The 14,584-nt window shown below is 40.7% G+C and overlaps 1 pseudogene; it reads left to right on the forward strand.

The window, feature by feature from the left end:
- Nucleotides 1-1,845: 1,845 nt before the first annotated feature.
- On the forward strand, nucleotides 1,846-10,116 carry LOC136373753 (cell surface glycoprotein CD200 receptor 1-B-like; annotated as a pseudogene).
- The last annotated feature ends 4,468 nt before the right edge of the window (nucleotides 10,117-14,584 follow it).

Below are 14,584 nucleotides of genomic sequence, written 5' to 3' on the forward strand. Positions count from 1 at the left end.
TACCTGGGAAAGTCAAGGTGTTAGGTACAAGAAATGGGTTTTTTTCTGCATAAAATGGAAAATGTAAAGCAAATGTCTTCTCACTTTCTGAAAGGAAGCAAATGAGCTACCAGGGTGGTGTTGTTCTCATTCATCCTTTGCTCCTACTGCCTACTTCCCAGCACTGGATTACTCTCTGAGGAGGCTGGTTGCAAGGCAGCTACAGATGTGAGGAATATGCCTTGGTTTGTACAATAACTTCACAGGACTAAGCTATTTTCCAAATGAGCTAGTGATAAAAAGGTAAATATATCTGAGAATGGGGGAGATGCCCAACTGCTTTCTGGAATTACAGCTACTATGTATGACAGACTTTTTCCCCTGGGGAAAAATCCACACTTTGTAATGTTGGTATTACTCTAAATATTGGTATCTTGATAAATTCAAAAGATAGCACAAATCTCTGCCTTGCTGTGGAGGAAATTTCAAACCTATTTACCTTTAGGTATATTTACCTAACACTATAATTTTGCAGTTGTTTTGTATAACTTTTTTGTGATTGTTTTGAGAGCTCATTCTATTAGGCTAATTCTCTCTCTCAGAAAACCATCTGCCCTCTATTTCCCATTTTGCAGGGAAAGCTTTGTAGTTTGGAACTGAATGAAATCAGCTCACAAACTGGATGGACTAAATTCCAAATCATCTCTGGCTTCAACAGATGCCAACAACTGTGAGACAAACTGGGAGTCTGAGAAGAAAATGCACTGTGGAGGTTCTGATCCATCAGTCCCTGACGGTGTTAAGAGCCTTCTGCTGTGCTAGTACAGGAATTCAGGGATCAGTTTTCAGGGCCAGGATATCTTTCAAAGAATAAAAGTACCAGGAGGCTCTAAAGTCAAAGCAAAGGTCCATTAGCCAGCAGCATTGTCAGGGGCCAGCTGCAAATGGCTGAGAACAGAGAAAGAGCACAGCCTCTCCTCTCCCCCCAGAGCTTTCCAGGTTCAGCTTAGGGAATATCTACCTGCTGCTCCTTCTGATATGTCTTGTCTTCCACCCAGGGCATTCCAAGTCTTGCTATATTTTGTTGCTTCATTTCCAGTGGAGGGAGTTAAGGATTTCCCAGAGGACCACTGCTAGGCAGAAATGGGAGCAGAAGAAGCTGACCTGTGGATGTTGAAAATACAATATAACCAGCACCTCTAACTTCAGAAAAGCTGCAGGCTTTTGAGTTGGGTGCTGTGTGGTCTTGGTGATGAGGCAGAAACATGAAATACTGCATAGAAGATGCTGCTGCTGTTCTGACTGCTTAAAGTGTGGGTTTGGATTTTAAAAAACATGGCCTTGATTTGCAGAGCAGTTACCTCATCCTTCTCCTTATCCTTATTAGAGGAAGCAAGAGAGTCGATACAGATGTGTGCTGCTGCTTCCTCTTGCCATCCCTTCCAGCCATTCCGTGCCCAAAGACCCACGTCTCACAGAGAACAGACTTCTAAGGCAGGGTCTTTTGTAACCTTTAAAATGTGCTTTCACTTCAAAACAGAACTGTATTTTGCTGAGTTAAACTCAGGAATGGCTCTGTGACATACTAGTAGTCCTTTAAAACTTGTGGTGACAACTGATGTACTGATGGATACCTAACCCTTTCCTCTTTCAGATCATGTCAGTAAATATTTAAAGCGTTGAACCTTTGCCTGATTTTATGTTGGTGCTTTGCACAGCTCAAGGCTTGTGGCTGCTGTGTGATGCATAACAACAGACAGCTAAGGTTGTGACTTGTACATGTCACAAAGCAGTTTCTTTCTCCCAATTTAACTCGCCACATCCTCCTCAGGGCAGTGTACCACCAGAGGGGTTTTTTACCTCATCTCTTTCGGGGAGGGTGGAGGCTTGGTCTGTCTATGAGAAAAATCAGCTGCGTATCAAGGTCTCAGAAGCAGCAACGAAAAGAGACTAATGAACCTTATGGCTGAACATAGGGACTACCTGGGGTGGAATCTCCTAAACTGAGATAGTTCCCTCTTTGCAGCCACATCCCTGCAGTTCTCTGGTGTGCAGGAGCTGCCTCAGAATCAGCCCTCAGAGCTGGATCCCCGTGGATGTGCTGATGTCTCCCTGCTCACCCCAGAAGGACAATCGGAACACCAGAGCACGCTGGAGCTGCTGCTGCTCCCCTCGCAGGTCCTGGGATAAGGAGGGCTCCTCCTGAGCCTCATAACTGAGCAAATCTCCCCGTCCTCAGCACTCCTTGGGATGAATCTGAGCGGGAGTGGTGCCGTGCCCCGGCTGGAAGAGTGACGCACCGTCTTGGTGCCAGCCACCGCCACCAAGGCTGGGTAAAAATTTTAATTTATTTTAATGCAGCTGTTGATGCGTTTTAATTCCATCAAAGGCAATAACACAAGGTGAGCCACCAAGTATTCGTTTGCTACTTTTAAATGGATTTGCTTTGTCTCTGCTTGGTTGGTCCTTTTTGGGTTTTGAGAGTTCCTTCTCGCTCAGGAGCACAACTGTTCAAGGGTTGTGAATTTTAAGAATTGCAGATTAAATTCCACATTTCACACATGAATATTTAAACAGAGTCATATACTCTCTTCGTTCTGTAAGGTCCCATTTTTAATCATTAATGCCTGTTCTTTGAGCAAATAAACCCCATATGAGATTTGTAGGCATTAAAAAAAAAAAAAAAGATACTTCTCTGGGACAAGTTCCAATATGACAATATTCTGTTATGAATATTTATGGACCCATCAAAATCGGTGAATACTGAATTTGCTGATAGAAATTGTGGAAGGTTTATTGTTTTTTTCTTTTACTTTGCTCTTGAAAGAGACTGACAAATTCTTTGCAAAATGGGTCAAGTTCAGTACATAAATCTGGTCAAATTGCTGCTTTTAAATTTTTTCGTTAAAAAAATCCAGCTTTTAAAGTTTCAAACTTTTTTCATTGAAAGTAACTTTTGCATGCATAATGTATCCAAATTGCAAAGAAAATAAAACCCCAAAACTTCTGACAGCACTGAATGAAAATGAAGCAAAAAAATTATTTCCTTTATGGCAAAGATTTTATGTGAATGAAAATGAAATTTGAGATATTTTTAATGTAAGAGTTGCATTGCTTGTTGGGCATTAGTAGCAGAATATAGATCAGTGTAGCGTGGTTGTGTAAGTATTTCTAATTATTTGTAATGAAAGATTTTCATGCAGATGCATCAAAATTCTGTGTTAGAGTTGTGAGCAAAACAGTTCTTTGAGGAAAACAATTCTATTGAGAATGACGAGGCGCTGGAATAGGTTGCCCAGAAAAGTTGTGGATGCCCCATCCCTGGAAGTGTTCAGAGTCAGGTTGGATGGAGCTCTGAGCAGCCTGGTCTGGTGGAAGTGCCCATGGCAGTGGGTACGAACTGGAAGATCTTTAAAGTCCCTTCCAACCCAAACCATTCTGTGATTCAGTGACTTGAACATGCACTGGTACCACACTGTGTTAAGGCAAACACCGTCTCTTGCATTTGTCTTGTGACTGTGGCAGCGTTTGCTCTTCCTGTGCCACACAGTGTTGTGGCTTCAGGCATCCTCACGTGGTTGGTTTCACATTTAAAATGAAATCTGTAATGCTGCATAGTTGAAGCCTGTTACTTTCATGGCAGCTGTTCCCAGATGAGGGTTCAGGTCTCTGGGTGGAGAGTGAACCCTGGCTGCCTTTCCTTCTCCTCCCAGCACATGCTGGGAAACTTGGTTGTGTTTGAATAAGGGAGTGAACAGTGTGTGATGCAAACAATCCACAAGGAATGTCCTGTCACTAGAAATATGACATTTCTGGATCAGCCATTGCACAGAGATGTTTGCTTGTCTGCTGCGTCTTGGGTTTTGACTTGGGAATGAAAACATCATGTCAGTATTTCCCATGGGATAAGAGCACAATTTTCCAATCATCTCTAGCTGTGGGTGCTTGATATAGAAAGAATAAATTTTTAAAGAGATAGAAATGGCAGCATTTATAAGACATGGCTTGTTAAAAGGTTTACATAGTTGTAGAACAGCAGGAGTTACTAGCCTCTTTAGTTCACCCTGCCTATGAAAGCAAGAAACAAACTCATATGGTTTTGATCACTTCCAATAGGCGGGTTGGTCTTTTTGTCCTGCTCCAAAAGGGGAGTTACTCTTCAAGAAATTAAAAGCATGCAAAGTCTAGGAATACCTTTGCCAAATAGTTGATGAAGTCTAGATCCTGAGTGGTACCAGAGATACAGGATTTTTAAATAACTGTTTGTAAACAGTAGCACTTTTTTATTTTAATTATGTCTTAATTTATTTTTTAACTTATTTTATTTTCAACCCTGTTTTTGCCTTACTTTCTTCAATATAAGAATGACACTTGACATGGTATTGTTTAGAGCTCCTGCTTTCAAAGGAAACAGGTTTTACTACATGTTCTCTTTGAAGGGATGAGCACAACAATTTGTGACTACATGCCATTTTCTTTGCCTTCATTTTCTGCAGTGCTGATTCCTTCTGCTAAAGATGGCTCAGAAATGGAGAGTTCTGGCTGTGCTCCTGTTCTTGCCAATCCATGGTGGAAGGTGAGAAAGATCCAAAACTACATGTAGCACTGTTTGCTACTCTGTATTTCCACCTGGCCAGGACACTGAAACTTCATAGTTCACCAGAGCAAATTTTGCCTACTTTTTAGTGGGGATGGAAAGAGTAATGTCACCACAGCTGGGACAATAATCGAGTGCCTTGCAGAATGGCACATAATGATTAATCTGATAGGAATCCAACAGTGGTCATCTAAAGACACATCTGTTCAGCTGGGACAAAGGCAGGAGAGGTATGATTTCTGGAACAAAAGGGATCCACACATGTCTCTTACTAAACCACTGCTCCAAGTGATGTTGGTTTTAACCGTGCCACAGGTGTGTGTTCCACAGCTATCCCAGGTTTTACTGGCACTTGAAGAAAGGCACCCAATTCAGGAACACAATAAACTTTTAAAAAGTAGTTTCCTTTCCCTTAAGAGTGAATTTTGCCTGCCCCATCAATTTTTCAAAGTCTATATTAAAGTGATAGAAATAAAGGCGGAGGAGTTGCAGCTCAAGTCAGCATCACTGTCCACAGCAAAAAAGCAACATCTCTACTGCACTTCCAAACTTTAGCAAGGTAGATCTGGAAGTTGAATGTGCCCCAAAGTTGCCAGTATAGCCAGGAAGTATATTTTTAAGTGTGATGAAGCCAAGAGTTTCCTGTGCTTTTACAATGGCTGTAGCATCTTTTTAATGTCTTTTTTTCATCTTATGCAGCTCACAACAGGGTGAGTGTGGAGGCTGGCCATGAAGCTGTGCTGAGTTGCCCCAACATCTCCGAGGTGTCTTTGGTGATGGTGACATGGAAGAGAAGTTGCAGCAGTTGCTGCCTGTTGTCCTATAGAAGGGATAAAAATAAGACAACCAGGCTGAACTGCAGTGAGAGAATCACATGGAAATATTCACCTGTCAGTGACCATGCACTTCATATTTACCCTGTGAACCTCAGGGATGAGGGAAATTACACCTGTGAAATTGTCAGCACTGAAGGGAATTTTCCATTTTCCTCTTCTCTGACTGTGATAGGTAAGACAGCATCATTAAAATAAAAATTAAATTAGTCTACTTGAAACATAGGCAGGAACACAAGAATATTAGGAAGCATAACAAATACATTAAATCACCTTTTTCATATAGTCAAGTAAACTATATCTAGGTTTCCATAAACTGGAAAAAACCCCCACAGGAACAGTGTGTTTTGGCTATATTAGTTAAATCATCTCAATATAACTAAAATTTATAAGAAATTAATTTTCAAGTATGTGATTGCTGTTGCTAACTTTGGTCACTTGATTTTTCTATTTTGGTTGGGTTCTTTTATTAGTTTGTTTTGGGTTTTGTTTTTTGGTGTTGTTGTTCCCTGCAGAATCTTGCCTTTCTGATAAAGACATAATTGTTCTGTGAGCCTTTCCCTGTTTTGCCAAATGCAGAATATGTTGTTGAACTTCAAGCAGAAAAATTTTGCCCAATTCCGCTTTTATTTCCCTGCTGTCAGATTTTTATTCTACATATTCAAACTCTGAAATATTGTACCTGAAGCTTCAGCAATCTGCCTTTTCATCAGTCAAATTGTAATATTTATTTAATCCTCCTGTCTCTATCATCCCGTCTCCTGCTAATCTGCTGTTGCCTTTGGGAAAACAGGAGGAAGCAGTACTTTAGATGCAGTCAGCTCGTTTTTGAGATGATCACCTTGGACTTTTGATGTATTATTTTTCCTTAAAGATGTGCTAATATTTCAAATTATAATATTTTATTTAGTATTTTTAAATCTCATTAACTGGTCATACAATCTAAAAAGTACCACCTGTTGTCAGCTTCTCAGTTGGTGATTTATACTAAAAATGAAATAGAATTATAAAATATGAATAGAAATAATGGTTGTGGCTTTTAAAAATTTCTTCTGCAGTCCCTCCTATGGTGACTTTGACCCATGACAAGAGCAGGGGGGCTGTCTGTCAGGCATCTGCAGGAAAGCCACCTGCTGACATCTCCTGGATCCCTGCCAGCAATCACAGCTCTGAGGAAGAATTCCATCACCTCAATGGGACAGTGACCAGAGTGAGCTACTTTGGCTGGGCCAACAGCTCATTTCCCTCTGTCACCTGCCTGGTCACCCACCCAGCCATGAACCAGACTCTGGTCATGGACCTGAGAGGTAAATAATGTTATTTTGTGATTGCTTTTCCCCATGCCTTGGGCTCCTCTCTGCTGTTCTCTGAAGCTGTTCCCACTAAATGCCAGGGCCCTGGAACTAGGTTAGCATGGTTAAAAGGTGAAGTTCTAGTGCACGTTGAGAGATAAATTATTAATTTTGAAACCAAATGTTTTGTAGCACTGTAGGGAGAAGTTTGCAGCATGTTTTTCTTTCAATTCCGGTTCTGTTTTACAAGAATTCTTTATTTTGCTTTCAGTGGGTTCACCTTGGCTGGCTGCCAGGTGCCCTCCAAGCTGCTCTATTGCTCCCCCCTCTTCAGCAAGACATGGAGGAAAATACAATAGACAGCTCGTGGGTCAAGGGGAAGACAGGGAGACATCATTCACCAATTACTGTCACAGGCAAAAGAGACTTGAGAGAAATTAATTTTTGCCTCTCAAATCAGAGTAGGATCGTGAGAAAGAAGAAAGAATCAAAAAGCAGCTTCCCAACAATGTTTTGTCCAGCTTTTCCACAGTAGTGATGGCCTGGAGAGAATTTCCTTGGACAATCACTGCTTGTGACTTGCAAGGGTTCCAAAGGTAGTAAAGGTAGTAAATTCAGCTTCCCTCTGGCTGTTCTGGACCTGCTGGGAGTCTGTTGCAGTAGGATTTGTAAGAAGAGCTAAGTAAGTGCTCATTTCACCAAAGTATCTCTACTAGTAGAGGCATGAGGAACAAAAATCAGCATAAAACAGTCATTAATAACAGCATTTTGCAGGGATGTTTGCTCAGTGTTCAGGCATAGTCATACTTGAAGAAAATGAGACTGTAAAGGCAGTGAGTTGAAAATGACAATGTGTGTGTGCACACAAAGGGCTGCGGGTGTGAGGCAGCTTCTTATTGCTGGTTGGCATCCAGACATCTCATCTCTTTCTCTCTGCTTTGTTTGGAAGCAGAGGATTAGCTTTTTCCTCCAGTTAAGGTAGGCAGTAACACCACAAATTCATGGATACTGACATCCGCTCTGTAACTTGCTCTCTTTTCTCATTGCTCAGACACTTCCCTTGACTTCCCAGGGCACCTCTACATCGTGATAGGAGCAGCTGCAGGTGTCGGTGCAGGTGTCATTGGTGTGATATTCATGCTTGATTTTCAGGTGCAGAGGTGAGTCCCTTTGCTGAACCTGAAATACATTAAATCCCATTGCTGACTATGTGCAGGTACAAGGAAATGCACTTTATTGCTGAGACTGAGGGGGGAAGCAAGGGCTGAGGAAATCTTCATATATGTGCTGTCCTTTTCAGAGAAGTAACTAATAAATAAAGGGGGGTGCAATTTAAACTAAGTCTGTTGTTTTGGAAGGGCCATAGGTATTGTGGTATTAATGCATTACAGAATGTCAGAGATTCATTCAGCATGAAAAGGGTTCTTTCTGAGAATAGGGCAGGCTTTGAGTTTTAGAATTATTTTTGTTTGTTCTGCATTTACAGGTACAAACTCCTATACTTAAGAACAGCAGTTCATTAACTAATGACTAAACACAAATAATCTCTGTTTCTATGAGCAGTGGTAAGTTTTCCCTTGAGCAAGTGTAAGAAAAGGCCAAATGTACACACTTTGATATCTTTCAGATAATAATGCACTGGGCATATTAGATAGCTGATTTCGTTCATTTCTCATACTAAATGCAAAATACAGCTACGAAGAAGAAAATGAACTCTATCCCAGTAGAAACCAGGACACACCCAGCATGACCAAAACTTTCAATGAAGGGAAAAATAAAACAAGAGTGTGTTAAAGAGCAGGATGTAAGAAAAAAAAGAACATATGAGGGTTACCTTATTTTTGAAGAAAGCCTTTCAAGAGCTGGGGGCAGCTAGAGGATGAACCCCAGATCTAACAGCTGTGTACCCTGTACCACCAACCATTTTAACTTCCTGACATCCTGCTTTCAGCTTGCAGGTTATGTAAACAGGCACGTGGCCAGGCAGAACACTTTACAGTAAGTGGGCTTTGTGCATGTGTGCTTTGCACGTCTTAGTATGTTTTTCACTGAAACTTGTAATTTCTTTTGCAATATGTCTACTCTGACAAACCTCCCATTTACCTCCTTGAGCACTTGGAGGGGGGAAGGGGGAACATATCATCTGTGAGAGTGTCTGTTGTTTGGATGGCCCTATCTTCATGCATAATCAGAGTATCTGAACAACGGTTTGAGCAGTGGATAGAGAGTGGTGTAGTTCATTTCCTGTCCAAAAGTTACTTTTACAATGCTGAATTTTGACTCTGCAAAACCTCAGTATTTTCATATTTCTGTTTCACAGAGTAGTCTTTACTCAGATGTTTATTTAAGAATGTGTATTCCTCATGGCAGAAGCCTGCCTGATTAAAGATTGGATGAAACCAAGAGATGCCTTTTACAATGAGGGAAAAAGGCCCATTTTGTTTCACTGTATTGGAGACAAACACAGCTATGCAACTTTTATTTTTTATGTGGCAGTTCATATACTTGGAAGCCAGGAAACAGCAGTGATAAATCTGCCACCACAACTTTTACTTACTCTCTAATTCCAGTGTGTTGTGATATATATTTAACAAAACGAAAATGTGCTGCTTTTCCTCAGGGCTTCTGCTTCACTTAATGCACATGGAAAGACCAATTATTTCCTATTTTGTTTTCTGCTCATGATTTAATTAATGGTCGTGTGCCTTGTTTGTTGCAGACAAGTCAGAGTGCTGTGAAGTTAGAATGATTAATTTCCTGACATGCTCTTGTGTGGCATTCGGGACAATTTCATTGATGAGAGGGGGAGTTGCAGAGATCAACGGCTTCCAATGATTTTAGGTGCCTAAATGGATTGTTTGTGGTCCGCCTGTTTTGTTTTTGTTTCGGTGTTTTATTTTCAGAGAAGCTAGCATTGTTCATTTTCATCTATTTTGCTGTAGGTACCAACATTTCAAAATTTGCTTTCAATCATATTAACAAAATAAAATTCAAAGGCTCTTTGAAAGTTACTGAGGCTCTGTGAAGGCTTTTCTTGCATCTGTCTGCCAGTTCATGTTTCACCCTCTGTGCTCTACCCTTTTGCTCAGAGAGCTCAGAGAAATCACATTTCTTTTGCAACAGTAATGTTACCTACCAGGTTTCTTTCTTGCTTTTGTTTGGGATCTATAGGAATGACGATCCCACAAAATTCTACAGTGTAATACAATGGTAAATGTTTTTTCTTCCTGTTGCAGACTAAAACCTCGAAGTTCTCAAATTCACGTGCCAGAAGAGAAGCAGCCGAGCCTCCTGACTTTCCACAGCCAATCTATGAGAATTACCACCCAAGATCTATTTATGTATGCTTATAACAGTGTAGGCACAAGTAGCCAGCTCAGCTACTAATGAACTCAGCTACTTCAACTGTACTTCAGCTCTTACGACCTTACCCACAAAAACCTTTGTCTTTCCTGACCTGATGATGGTGGGCCACAAAAAGTAAGGATTTTTACTCTTTCTCTAAATGTCAGTACAGGTTCTAGAAAAAGCTGGAACTTTTAAAGATTGAATTAGGGGAATACCTTAATTTTGTTAGGAAGTGTGCTGTGCTGTATGTGCTGCCTTTCCTCAAAACAATAATGGACACATTTCTGTGCCAGAGTAAAAGACTGCTGGGGAAAATATAGCACTTTTCTTTCCACTTTGGCAACTGGATTACTTTTAAAGTTCTGCTTTGGAAACCAGAAAGTGACATGGAGGACCTCAAACACAGAAGGGCAAAGCAACAGATATAACAGAAATGCAGAAATAAGAGAGTTTTAGTTTTTTTTGGTTTGACATTTTGTTTATTTTTGAACTTTTAACGTAATTTCTTTTTCAATTAATCTTTCTGTTTGCATTGATAATTGATGGAAAATAAAACAAAGTTTACTGGATATATTATACTGGAGACATATATATATATATATATATACATATACACATATATATACATATATATACATATATATCCTGGATATAGAAATGAGAAACAGCAAATGGACAATTTGTGGACATTCTTTAAAGTAAATGTTGACCAGTTTCTGACAAGCTGAGTTTTACTCACAGCATGGTTTTACTTAAAACAGAAGTGTTCAGTTGCATAAAGTGCAGGTGGCGTGCTTGTTTAAAACAAAGGAAAAAAAGACAACTGTAACCACATCATTTATTTCTTCTCATCTTCATGTTCCCAAGCTAAAAAAACCTCCACAGACTGGTCGTTAATTTCAGTTTTCATTGGTCAGGTCTGTCAGACTTCCAAACACTAATGCAGCAGTAACTACACTGAAATGTGTGTTTTGAAGAGGCTTTTCCTGCGTGTTTCTGCAGGGTCGTCTCTGCTCCATAAGTGTTCTTAGGCATGAGCATTTCCCAGTGCCTTTTAATTGCACTTTATCACTTCTAAATAGACATGGATGTCTGCTGACATCACTCCAGCCTTTCATTTTAGTCAGAAAGGAATGAAGATTGACTCTCTGCCTTAAGGAACAGGGCCTACAGAGGCCAGGCTGGTTTCCAGACTTGGTGGAGAAGCAATGCCTTTCCTGTGGTGTTGAATGTCAGTGATGGGTCACCCTCAGAGCTGTGTGCATCATCATCATGTCTTCTGTGGGGAGAGAGAAGCACTTTTCACGTGTAAAACCTCTGGGAGAAATAAGTGACAGCTTGGAAATTGTGCAGATAGGCTTGAAATGATGCTAGAAAGGGAAAGTGTTTTGTAGCTCAAGTGAAATCTGCAGCAGTGCCTTAGTCCAAGATGCTGTCAAGGGGTCACTTGTGACTTGAAGCTTCTGAAATAGAGGGAAGATCTCTTGTTCCTTAAGGAACTGCCCCATCAGTCTAAATCTGGGTACCTGGGTTCCTGGGCTGGTGTTTCAAAGTGTGGTGAGATTGGATTGTTTTTGTGGACAGCTACAGCAATCTCTATCTTTTACAGAAGCTGGATCACTGCAGCCAGACTGAAGGATGACAGAGATGTTAAAATTATGATAGTTAGGCTGTGGAGCATTCTGCTTCTGGGAATCACAGTGCACGTGTGCTGTGATTATTAAGGTGTAATGTAAGACTTTTTCTTAATTCCTTTGCACAAGTGTAATGTTGAAGGGTGAGATCTAGTGGAGACAGAAAAGATAGAACCAAGACAGGGAGATGATGATGTGTGGGAGGGGAAGCCCTCTGAAGCTATCTGTGATAATTTGTTCTGGCTGAAAACTATGGCTTTCACACTCATAGCTTTATTTTCACCTTTAATTTGTATTTGGTGGAATTGGTCCACTCACCTGCAATGTGTCAGCACTTCCATTAATGTAGAAATTAATGTTAGAAATTAACTAAAGCAGGCTTAGTGCTGAAACGAGCTGCTCTGGCAATGACACGGGTTATCCTGGAATAAAATTGGCCCTTGGGCTTTTTAGGCTTGATGTGTATGATTAATAAAAGTTATCAGGCCAAAGAGAACATGGCTACAAAGAGAAGAACATGGCTACACCCATGGGGGTGGTTGTAAGAAAGGCTGGGACATCAATAAAGCTTCTATAGGTACTTTTCCTCTTGGCTGTGACTGGTGAAGAGCAGGGTTTTGTCATATGTGGAGCTCCTGATGTGGGCTTGGTGGCTTCCTCTCTGCCTGCCATGACCAGAGCCGTGTGTGCTCTGCTTCTTGGGCTGATGAGCTGATCTCTTGAGTATTTGAGAATGAGAAATAAATCACTTCAATATTCTCTGTCATGCTGTTTTGTATGGGATAGGCAGCTTGGTGTAACCCAAAGAACAACTCAAATTGTGTGTTGGTGTCTTATAACAATTTGGCCTCATAAATAAGTAACTTGAAATGTTTTTATGAGTATATTGATCATGATTCCCCCCCCTCCCCAATTATAAGTACACTTTTGGTGACCCTATACTCTATTTGCACTGAAAGAAAATTTAATCAAGGCAGGTATTTTAGATTGCCAAAATATGTAGGAAAATGCTGACTGTTTGTTGAATATCATTGTGAGAGAGCTACTAAAAGTGATGGGAATTGGAGTGAACTATTTGCACATTGTCACAAGAAAAAAATTTAAAAAACCCCCTGGAGCGTGACACTGCTGTTTCAGATTGACTATTTAGTCAAATGCACAGTTGACTGAATGTCACTTGAGCTTTTTAGCAACAGATGTGATTATAGATGAAAATGCTCCTGTTTATTGTGTGGATTTTCACTCACATTGTTCATAGGACACTCTTTGTAATAATGATGATGCCTGCTTTCTGATTAATCTATGAACAATTTGTCTTCTGGAAATAGCAGGCGGTGTGATGCCTCTTTCTCTTCACTGAATATGGAAAAAATGGTGACAAAGAGTTATGTTTAGAGCTTCATAAATTGGAATGTGACTTCAGATTATGAACAATATTTGTTTAAAATCACAAATATCATCACCAGGATTGAAATGAAGAAGGTAAACAATTTTCCTGCAGACTTTGGAAATGAAGCAGATGTCCAAAGGGTATTTTCCAGTTCAGTGAAGAGCTCGGTTTCCCTAAATTTGAAGTTGCAGCTGTAAGTTTGCCAAACCTCCTGGCATCAATTTGTCACAGCTTTTCTTATCTGATGAGAAAAGAATGCTTTCCTTGGTTCTTCTCTAGTAACCATAACACCTGTGATGTCTTTGTGGCCTGGTCTCTGACTTTTGTGAAGTCTTTGCTGTTAATGATAACTTGTCAGCTCCTTGATTTGTGTCCACACTCTGTATACACTTGTCATGTGCTGGAGGCAGTGAAGAGCTCAGGAATTAACCAAGTGGGACTTATTCTACATTTCCTATCACTTCTCTCTCCCGCCATAGTTTGTACTTGTGCTCTTAATGGTGCTTCTTTCAGCAAGTACCCACATTTCTCTTTTACCTCCCCAATCTTTTCATCCACTAGTTTTCCCAGTTTATTGATTTTTTTAATGTTCTCTAAGTATTTTATTATCTAGTTTTCTTTCTTTCTTTTTTTGGCATCAAATCCAATTTTATTCTTCATTATTTTGTTGCCTTTTGTATGTGTGTAACAAGAGGTTTCAAATAGTGAATAGTTTTGGAGGTTTTTTGTGCTTTTCACTGAGCTTCTGCACAGAGACATACCTACTCCAGGTCTCCTTCACTTCCCCCCGCCCCCGCCACTGCACAGCAAGAATTTAAACACTCTTGATGAGAAACTAAGTCTAAGAATCTTCTGTTCTTAGACTTCTGTGAATCTAAGCTCACTTGCCAAATCCAAATGCATAATATGCATAATTTTATTGTTCTTGGATGACATCTGTCTCAGAGAATCATAGCATTGTTAAAGTTGGAAATAATTTCTGAGATGATCAAGCCCAACCATTAACCAAGCACCATCATGGTCGCAACTAAACTGTGCTACTCTGTGACATATTTACATGTTTGGACATATCCAGGGGTGGTGATTTCACCACTTCCCTGGGCAGCCTGTTGAGTGCCTGACCAGCTCCTCACTGAAGAAACTTTTCTGAATATTTAATACACTCTGCAGCACTCGTGAGGAAAAGGAGTGAGAAAAATGTGAGAGGATCAGCCCGGCAGACACCAAGGTCAGTGGAGAAGGAGGCCAGGGGGTGCTCCAGGGGCCAAAGCTGAGATTCCCCTGCAGGAGGAGCAGATTTCCACCTGCAGCTCATGAGGAGCCCATCCTGGAGTATTCTTCTGGTGGGAGCTGAGACCATGGAGAGGGATCCGGGCAGCAGCGGCTTTTCTGGCAGAAACCACACTGCAGCAGTCTGCTCCTGAAAGGAACAAACATGGAAAGGATCTGTGCTGGAGCAGTTCATGCAGAGCTGCAGGCTGTGGGAAGGACCCACATTGGAACAGTTTGTG

This window comes from Sylvia atricapilla, chromosome 2 (genome assembly GCF_009819655.1).
Source record: "Sylvia atricapilla isolate bSylAtr1 chromosome 2, bSylAtr1.pri, whole genome shotgun sequence".
In the NCBI taxonomy this organism is placed as follows: Eukaryota; Metazoa; Chordata; class Aves; order Passeriformes; family Sylviidae; genus Sylvia; species Sylvia atricapilla.